Genomic DNA, 11,419 nt, shown 5'->3' on the forward strand with positions numbered 1-11,419 from the left:
GTTTTGCTCCAGTGGCTTAAGCAAAAGCAAAAGACAATTTATTTACAAAAGACGATTACTTGTACCCTCTTGTACACTTGTACACTCTCATCTTCCTCTATCCTTCTCCATTTTATAGCAATACAGAGCTGTTTAGTTATTATTCTTCATGTCCAATAATTCTTTTTTGAATGTGCCTTGGCTGGCACAGAAATGTCATAGAATAAAAGAATGTGTCTTTTTGGCCATGAAAGATTGTAATGCCTAGAGGCATTCTATTTTCTAACAGGTGTAGGTCCATCTCTGTGTCTTTACATTTGCATAATATTTTTACTTAATTTCCTCTTCCACAGAGAGGAATAGTGTTTTTCCTGGTAAGGTCAGTGGTCTTGTGTTTGAGGTATTTGTAATGACAGTAAAATGTATTTAAAGGTTTGACCCAATGGCTTAGACTAAAGGCAGCTTGAGTTATTAAGAAATCTGTGCAATAGTGTAGGCAATTGTGAAAAACTGTGTGAATGGCCTTTACTTGCTCCTCTATGAGCATTAGGGCATCACAACCAGAATATCCAGACTCCATGACAGCATGTGCCCCCAGGCTGTCAGACTCATAAACAACAACCACCCTCTACCACTTCCACCTCCATCTTACCCTTACACACACACTGACACACTGAATGTATAAAATGCTGTACCATGCACTTTATAGAATGTACCTGACTATACCGAGGTTTACATCAACACTTAATTTGCACATTGCCTGAAGTTGCATACTTCCAGTCATGTAAATATGACCTAGACTACTTTAACTGTATTCCTTACATCACTGTTATATGTCTGAACAATAGTTTCACAATATTTCATAAAAATCTAAGACAAGTCTATACAGTCTTTTTGTAAGACTATGTAAAATACTGTGTCCATAAGAACCTTCTAATGTTTTTTTTTTTAACTTTGTCCTGTCTGTTATTATTTATCCTTTATTTTCTACTGAAACATTTGTGAGAATAGGCAAACTACAAGGAACCTTGTGTATATGACCATAAAGTTCTTCAATTTTTAATCGAATTCAATTCAATTCAATTCAATAGAACACAATACAGTGCAATTTTACTTATATAGTGCTTTTAACAACGAACATTGTCATAAAGCAGCTTTACAGAAATCTGCACATTGATTTAGATGAGTAATGATGAGAAAGCCTAATGAGCAAGCCAGAGGCAACATAGGCAAGGAAAACCTCCCTGAGACAAAATGAGGAAAAAAACCTTGAGAGAAATCAGACTCAAAAGCGAACCCACCCTCTTCTGGGTGACACTGTATAGTGCGATTATGAGTCATTACTCATCCAACTGTATACTAAATATACTATGTCAAACTATGTCATACTAAGTCAAACAGCACTGAGTGAGTTGAAAGGATCCCCAGTATGAGCATCAGAGATCTGGACCCTTTCCTCCTCATAGAAGCATTCTATCTGTTCCAAAAGATAAAGGAAAAGGCACAGCTGTGATATTTACCATTGTCTGTAATGAATAGACTCGTGGTAGTCTGTAACACTGACATGCACAATATGGCCAAAAATACCTTCACACCCATATGTGCTTGTTGAACATCCCATTCCAAAACCATGGGCATTAATATGGAGTCGAAGTTACAGTTCATCCCAAAAGTGTTCAGTGGTGTTGAGGTCAGGATTCTGTGTAGGCCACTCAAGTTCTTCCACACCAAGTTTGGCAAACCATGTTTTTATTGAGCTCGTTTTGTGCACATGGATATTGTCAGGCTGGAACAGATTTCTCCTGTTCTATCTGCTACAAATGCTCTATTTCTTCCTCATCTTCTGTATGTTTCCTCTCCACATTTCCACTGTGTTGGCATTAGCTCTCCCTGCTATGTGGATCATCGTAATTAGCTTATTTCCTTAGTATAGGTAAAACATTGATAGGGTTATCATTACACCTTTCAAATTGTTTGATTCTGAATGCCGATGATGCCACAGTCATTCATGGCCAGGAGTCCAAGCGAGCATGATTGGCCCTGCTTCTGGATGGTAGGATAGCATTAGTCTTCTCTGTCAATCAGAGCGACACTAGTCAATCGTAGGTGTCGTGAACACATGCATGTAGAAGAGAGCAGTTAGCACTTTCTAAAGTGTATATTTATGGTGGCTGGCTTTATGTGTCTTGGAGCATGTGTTAGCCCTCGCACTCCCTGATCGGTAGCTGTCACGTGATAGGTAAGAACTAACTAGTAGGTAGGAATTTGGAATGACTCAAATTTTGAGAATTTTCCTCGGTTAAAAATAAAAAGTCCTCTAGTCTATGTTTTTATAATCCCCCCAACAAGTATTGTAGTGATCTTCTTACTGGTCTCTGCAAAATCATTGTCCAAACCGCAGTGTCTTTCAGTGCAACTGCACTCAAACTTTACTGTTCATTCCCACAAAGCCTCTGTGATTTCTCATCTATCTCAAACCATTTATCATTGAAATACAACCCAATACCCATCTTTTCTCTCAATGCCATAAATCCCATTGCTTTTACCATTCTTTATACACCTGCTTGTGTGATTTTGACTTACCATGCAACCATTCATTTTATTTTCTGTAGTTTTGATGTTCATGATGAATGGATGTGATGAACATTATTTGATCTTGTTATTGTAGTTTGACTTGGTGAATTACTAACAAGCACGTTTCAGCCTGTTTCGGTGTATTTTTCTTCTTTCTTCATACTGTATCACAATAGCATGCTATGAGGACCAAAATGTTAATATCTTTTTTGGCATTAAAAACATCAAATGAAGATATCATTATTTTTCAGATATTTTTCATTCAAACCTATATTTTTCTAAAGTAAAATTTTCTTTAAAGGAAAAATGGTAAAAATGTAAAGTAAAAATGGTTTTCTTTAAAGTAAAAAATACTCTACTTCCAAAAATTATTGCTGTCAGATTGTTATCAGTTTGGATATCAGAGCTAAGCAACAAATACTATATTGAACTACATTCAATATAGAAATGTTAAATATCATAATGATTACTATTCCAGATTCTAAGCAATACTGTCCAATCTCCTCATTTTTTTCAATGCTGCTCCAGTCCAAGTGCAGGCCAGAGCTACTTTACATCATCCTCTGCATCAGTTCTGAGCTAGTTCTTGCTTTTTGTTTTTAAAACAGAATTTAAAAGTACATTTACAATTTACAAGAATATTTATATGCTAAAAAAAAAGCTTTGAGAAGTCCATTTTTTAACATTAGTTTTTCAAATACTTAAATCTGTGCAGTTGTGTACACTTAGCTCTACACAGAGTTCTTGCATGTTGCTTTTGTTTGCAAGATTGTGAGAAAGTATGATTGACACCTGCGGTACAATTGTAATAGCTGTTATAATTGTATATAATTTTTGCTTCAGAGGGTCTCACACTGTTCAGAGCAGGGAAAGGTGGCAACACTAAGACAGAAAAGACACACACCAATTTCTGCTCTTGTAAGAATACTGTCTTTATGAGCTCTGCATTATCAATAATTTACCATACATCATTAAATGGGTGATTGTTCTGCTTCTCCACATGTGTGTAATGGACATCCAATGATCTATTGTAATTACTTAATATTTTTATTACCCTTACTAGTTCGTGCATTTAGCCTTAGCTACACTTTCCAGTCACTTCACTACAGACTTATTGCTAATCTAGCTAACATGACCTCACCTGAGAGGATTTAAGGATAAAGCCATATTTATCAATATTCATGAAGCAATAGTCATAAATGTATCTCATCTTTACTGTTTAGCTGTCAGCATTGGTTAGCAGGAATTATGTTAAATTATTATTTTTTAAATTTTATTTATATAAATAGGAACAAAATTAAGGTGTGGCACAGTGGTGCAGCCTGAGCTTGGGTTGTTGTCTATGTGGAGTTTCCGTGCATGTTCTCCCTGTGTCTGTGTGGGTTTTCTCTGAGTTTTCTGGTTTCCTCCCACCTTCCGAAAACATGCCAGTAGGTGGATTGACTAAAATAAATTGCCTCTAGTGTGTGTGCATGGTGCCCTATGTCCCATTCGGTGTGTATTCCTACCTTACACCCAGTGTTCCCAGGAGAGACTCCAGATCTATTGCCACTCTGGCCAGGATAAAGTGGTTAATGAGAGTGAATGAGTGTGAGTGAATAAGTTTAAATAAAGCTCTGTTCATTAGCAAATGAAAGCTAGCCAACACCATTTGTGGTCATATTAGCATTCTAGCTAAACCCTAGTTTGTTATCCTAGGTAGCTAACATTTGCCTAGAGAGAGAGAGTTGAGGTGTTTAATATATTAAATACAAATTAAAAGGCAGATTGCTTAATTGTCACAAACCTAATAAAACATTTTATTACATGTAACATGAACATAGTCTTACCACTCTATCAGGTAAATCCAGGATCCAGACCTCTGCTATCTAGGTTTTTACCTAGAGGATTCAGCAGCCATGACTACTGTTTGTTTCACTCCATGCAGTGACCACTCAGCGTCTGAGAATGTATAATGACAGTATTCACATGCAAGCTTCACACAGTGCTATCAACATTATACTGCAATTGGCACAAGCTGTTTCTGACACTGTTCTGGTTAAAAGCATGACCAATGAACATCATCCAACTCCACTGGGCCCTGGCAGAACAAACAACTCCCCATCCTGCCCTGAAATACAAGAGGTTGGCAAAGTTCAACAGTTTATTACAAGCTACAAAGGTATGTGGACACCTGGCCATCACTCATATGTGGTTCTTCCCCAAACTGTTGCCACAAAATTGGAAGCACACAACTGTCTAGAATATCTTTGTGTGTGGTAGCATTAAATTTTCCCTTCAGTGGAACTACACTGGAGGCCCAAACTTGTTCCAGTATGACAATAGCAAGCTTTATAAGTATATGATTTGTATGCTTTATGTAGTTTGCCAAGATTGGAGTGGAAGAACACAAGTGGCCTGCACAGACCCTCAACCCCACTGAACACTTTTGGGATGAATTGGAACACTGACTGCATGCCAGGCCTTATCAGTGCCAGGCCAACATCAGTGCCCAATCTCACTTGTGCCCTCGTGGCTGAATTGTCCCCACAGCCACATTCCAAAACCTTGTGGAAAACCTCCCCCGAAAATCGGAGGCTGTTATAGCAACCAAAGGAGGACCAACACCATATTAATGCCCATGGTTTTGGAAGAGGATGTTCAAAAAGCATATAGGGGAGTGAGGTATGGTGTCCATACAATGTATGAATTTATAAAAATTAATTACTCTACATCTGCAGCACCCACATTGCTACCCTCTAGCTGTTATCAGCCATCAAACATAAAACTGATTACTAGAGAAAATGAAAAAAATAATTCACCAATAATTAACTAATTCATTCATATCATATGGCATATGTTGGCACTCACGATTTTTCCTTTTTTCCTCTAGCAAACACATAAAATTACAAAATAAACAAAACATTCATTCCATTTCCTTGCAATTTTCATGTGATGGCTGTGTTCGCAATTGAACAGTGTCATGTGAAAAACGAGGTTTGTTTTAGAATTTCACACATTAAATGTGTAGTATTCTGATGTGAATATTTAATTATATTTCATCATATATTTCATAATATTATTTTAAGGAGAGTGTTGACTGTTTTAAGGTAAAGTTTTGTATTTATTTATTTAAATTCATTTGCCATTTTAATGTTAGTATTTAATTGTGAGGGGAGTGTTGGTTGTTGGTTGGCTAGAATTTTATTTTATTCACAAAAAATATATGAAGATTTGTAAAATGTTTGTAGGATCTTGATAAATGTGTTAGCACATTTGAAAGTAGAAACATGGTTTTCTAAATTGTGTATAAGCAACTGAGGAAAACTATATATAAATATATGACATATTTGCTTATGTCTGTCAAATATTTCCCCCACCTCCTGAAAACATGCATGTCCATGGATTAACTATGCTATAATTGCCCCTAGGTGTGAATGAGTGTGTGACTGTATGTGTGCATAGTCCCCCACAACAGACTGGCGTTCCATTCAGGATGTATTCTTTCCCAGGACGCATTGTATGCTCTGGATCCACCGCAACCCTGACTAGGATAAAGCGGTTAGTGAAGATGAATGAATTTACCTATTTGACAAATATTGTGCTTTCTTAGACAGTGGCCTACTCTGAACTCTGCACAAGCAATGCTTGTGCTCATAAATGTATAAATATTCAGTTATCTTGTTGCTACGAGTGATAAATGTCCTGCAAGTGTTATATTTTTACCCACTCAGTCCTGAAGGTGATAATTCTTGGTACAGATTGGGTTTCTCTCTTTGTCCTGTTTGCTCATAATCATTCCATGGCTGATTACATTATCGACCAGTTTGGTCTTATTTTGTTTGAAAGATGTTGTCTTCTTCTTCCTCTATTGCTTTCCCTATCTCTTACCTTATGAGCTATTTGTTGCTCCCATTTTTTTCTCTACTGAACACTTTTGTGACCTTCTATATTGGAGAATTGAGTGAAAAAATTGACTGATTGTGTTTGTTTAGGTGAAGACTCCTGCAGTTCATTATCACTTTGAGTTGTGCCACATGATTCATGTGTTAGGAGAAATGGTGGTCTCACAATGACTACTGTGCTTACGCATTATGAACTGTGTGCAGTGTTTGGCAAAATGAGTGAACCTGAATTACAAACTTAGTTAAAGCAAGTGGAGTGTGTGTTCAGTCTTGCAACTTCATATCTGGTTATTATATTGAACAGATCGCTTTTGTGCATTTGGTTACATGGCAACTGGGACAAACTGAAAGTAGTATGCTTAACCCTTATATAATTCATATTTTTGCACTGCTACTTGAGTAATTTCTGCAAATACCAAGATCTTGGTAAAACGTGCTACTTTTAAAACAGCTACAAGCTATACATACACTAAAAAAATCACAATCAAGTAACAAATGTGACAAAACCAAACCAAGCCACACCAAGTAACATTAAATGCCTTTAAAATAATTTATTCAAAGGAAAATTACTGCCTTGGTTCATTTAAATCAATGTAATTTAATTTAGCTATACAGAAGCAGTCAAAACCATATTAGCCAATATGTAAAGTTTTGTGTATTTTCTGCTTTTAGTAATTCTACTTTGCCTATAAGGAAACCTCTCTGGCCTACACACCCTGTGTCATTTAAGTATATTTTTCCAAGAGCTACATGGAAAATGTAATCTGCAGATCAACATGATTAATATTGGTTTGTTTAATATTAATTTACCTTTATTTCTAATTTTGCCACAAAAAGTAAACAATAGTAGTCATACTCGAATAAACTGCTCGATTTCCATACTTTTCAAATTAGCTGTTTTTATATTATTGATTATTCAGTTTCATTGACTTTATTATATGCTGCATTTAGAGCACCTTCTAAAAGCAACCAAAATGCCAGAGACAAATCAACACAACAGAATTATCAACACAATCATTTAGGAGGCCCGGCTGTGTATTTTTTCTACAACCACTAAAGAAATTGAAGCTGCAGCAGAAGTTTCTGATCTTCGTCTACATAGCCACTTTAGAATATATCCTCATGTCTTCCATCTCCATCTAGTTCAGCTGTGTAACTTCACACTTCAAGTATAAGTTATATCTCATCGTGCAGCTACATTCACAAGTGCAGTGAAAACCAATTGCTATCAACTCTCCTCCTCACAGACCTGTATTCATATACCGTGAGAACAAGGGTGGGGAAAATCATGGCTGAAGCCTCACACACCAACCACCCTCTATTCCGGCATTTCTCTTCACACCAGAAACCAAGAATAAGAGCCATAACAACAACCAGCTGATGCCTGCCCAGCTTCCTTCCTCAGGCCATAATCCTCCTAAACAACCCACCTCTATGACACATGCAAGCCCCGATGAATTAGGTGACCAAACTTTTTGCATCTTGAGCATCTTTGATAAGCACTTTCAGAGCTTTGCTCTAAATCTAGCATAATGCTAATGATGATATATGAAGCTCTATAACAAATATCCATTAAGAACATGGCTGCTCAGTCCCCTAAAAAGAAAAAGCACCTTTGCTACGTTGTTGCGGCAGGCATTGAAAAGTGCAAAAAGGCTTCACTGCTTAGCCCCCTAACAATAAAAAAGTGTTTTGCTTTCAAACACCTTCGCTGCATGGGCAAATGCTGATAGCCAGCCATTGGAACATTCTGGGAATCAGAACATAATGCCAAAGTGTGGGCTTAGAATAGCAACTAATGTGCTGCACGCTAAAGAAAATTAAGAGTGCCTTAGCAAAACCTAAAACTTGATCATTCACTTCACACAGCCAGTTGAATGCCTAACCTCTTTCTTTGGAGATTCACCTAAGGAAGTGACTGGGCAATCCCATAACCAGTTTCAAGACCTATCATGTGTGTTTAAAAAATGGTTTGATATTACAGTGACGAACCTTAATACAACCAAGCTTAATATTAGGTATCTTGTCTACATTTGTAGAGTATGGCACTTGACTCCACTTCCACCACCATGCTGTATATTGGTGCCCCAAAAAATTTGGTGGGTGTTTCTGAATTTGTGTCTGTGCTGGTACTTCTAGTTTTCTACATCAGAGCACTGGTGCTACCTGATAATATCTGAGCCCTGCTTTACATTCATTAGGCAGAAGAAAAATAGCTTACTACTCAAGTCAGTACTTTAATAAAGACATTATAGAAGTGTAGAAAAAATGAGCTGAAAAATGTGTTTCACATTAAGCATATTGTTTATTTGATTGTTTCTATGAACACAGGTAATACATAAAACAGGCCAATCATGAATTTGTAGAGCTCAACAGAGACAAAACTGTGCAATAGTGCTGCCTTATGTCGTAATAGTAGTTTCATTTATGTTATTTTGGACAGATGTAGGAGGCCATTTTAAAGGAAAATCTCAGGCTGATTTTTGTCCATATTTCACCTCTGCTAGGCAGAATCTTTAAAGCGTGGAAATTTTGCATGAAATATTCCTAGTAAAATAAGCTATAAGATTAAAAATAAACAACTGTGAAAAAAAGGCTGTTGGCTTTTGGAAATGGCTATATGTAACAAAGTACAATCATGTGCAATAGATACTTAGTATTCTAAATTAAGCATTATAGCACTCACTGTGAAAGAGTTCACAGATTACAGTTTTTTCTCAGTTTACATTTACATTTACAGCACTTAGCACATGCCCTTATCCAGAGTGACTTACAAAAGTGCTTTGTAGCCTCTATCAAAAACATATCCTCATGCTAGTTCACTAGGTCAGGGACTAAGAGTACCACATGCTAAAACCCTGTTGGGGAGTTTTGTGCAGTATGGAAAGAAAACACAAATAAAGATTTAAAAAAAAAATAGATTAACAAAGTGATAATTCAAGTGCCTGGTGAAGAGGTCTTTACTCTTCATTTAAAGACAGCCAGTGAATCAGTTCTTCACTCAGCCAGGGGGAGTTCATTCCATCACCTGGGTGACAGAGAAGAGTCTTGATGCACATCTTCATTGTACCTTGAGAGATAGTGGATCCAGTCAAGCCATGCTAGAGGCTCAGAAAGAGGGTGGTGCAGAGCAGGATGTGACTTAAGGCAGGTGGGCTATGGTCTGTTTTTGGCTTTGTAGGCAAGCATCAGTGTTTTAAATCTGATGTGGGCAGCTACAGGAAGCTAGTGGAAGGAGCATAGCAATGGGGTGTTATGGGAGAATTTGGATAGGTTGAAAGCAAGATGTGCAGCTGCATTCTGGAGCACTGCATTTAGTTGCAGGGATCAGATAGCACACAGCGGCAGACCTGCCAGGGGCAAGTTACAGTAGTCCAGTCTCAAAATGACAAGGGACTGAACAAGCACCTGAGTGGCCTCTGTGAATAGAAATGGCCGGCTCTAACCAGATGTTATAAAGGAGAAACTGGCATGACCAAGTCATTTTAGCAATGTGAGGCAAGAAGAATAGTTGGTTGTCCAGGACTACCTCAAGGATATGTGCAGAGATCTGAGAGCTGTTGAGGGAGATCACCAGATCTTGGTGATGTTCCCATGGCAATGCTCACATGGTGATGCATCACCAGGGATGTACAGCAGCTCAGTCTTCCTGGGATTTAGTTTCAGTTTATGAGCTGCCATCCAGGACAAGATATCCACCAGACATGCTGAGATTCAGGCAGAAACTTGAGTGTCTAAGGGAGCAAAAGACAGGGTGAATTCAGTGTCATCAGCATAGCACTGGTAATGAAAACCCATGTGATGTGATAATATGACCTCACTGAGAGAGAACTATAGAGTGAGAACAGAAGAGAACCATGCACTGAGCCCTGTGGGACACCAGTGGACAGTCTGCATGGAGTAGATATAGACCCACGCTGTATCATCTGATATGATCATCCCACCAGGTAAGAAGCAAACCACTGCTATACTGTGCCAAAAATACTAATGAGGATGGATAGGAGAGTCTTGTGATTGACTGCATCAAAGGTTGCTGAAAGGTCAAAGAAGATAACTGATAACAGTTTGGCTGATCTAGTGCCATGAAGCTTCTCAGAAAATGCCACAAGGGCAGTTTCTATGGGTTTGCTGCTTTGAAGCTAGACTGGTTAGAATTTAAAAATATTCTATAAAGAATCATATATGGTGCATTCCCTATGGAATCTTTAAGGTGCTATAAAGAACCACGTTTTCATAATTTAGAGAATCACCTGAAAATGTTTGCCACAATGTCATGAGGAACTGACTAACTCTTGGACTCACTGGAAAGGTGTTTGACATTGATCTTGTACAACCTGCAGACACACATATTGACTACCAGGTAGTAGCAGTGCACTGTGCACAACAGAGAATGTTCAAGCAGGTTTGCCATCATGGATTGATTGGCTTATAAATTTAGGTAATATGCCCTTGGGCAGTAACCCTGCATTTAACCATTAGGTGACCACAAGTTCATCTGGCCACCAATTCATGAAAGAAAAGCTTATTACCAAAGCATGTATTTCTTCTACTCTTTTTGCTGAAGTGATCACTAGCAACACTTCCATTTCAGTTTGGAATATTGCATAGGCTCATGAGGAGGATCCTTAAGGGACTCCAGCACAAAAGAGTCAGAATGAACAATTTCAGCCAACAATTTCAGGTTGTTCATACACCTAGAAGGAGACAGATAGTTTTCCCAGCTTTGTACTTTGTGTATCCGTAGACTTTGGACATAGAAGTTTATGACTTGCAGACTGTTTATATTGTGCCAATTGGGTCAGATTTGACTCTGAATCAGGGTCTAAATCTGCTAGGGGATGTGGGAGCTGGGGAGGGAACTGCAGAGAGAGAGAGAGAGAGAGAGAGAGAGAGAGAGAGAGAGAGAGAGAGAGAGAGAGAGAGAATGGCACAGCAGAGAGAATCAGGGGTTAATGGAGGGAACCTGACTCCAGCCCTGGTGA

This window comes from Pangasianodon hypophthalmus, chromosome 22 (genome assembly GCF_027358585.1).
Source record: "Pangasianodon hypophthalmus isolate fPanHyp1 chromosome 22, fPanHyp1.pri, whole genome shotgun sequence".
NCBI lineage: Eukaryota > Metazoa > Chordata > Actinopteri > Siluriformes > Pangasiidae > Pangasianodon > Pangasianodon hypophthalmus.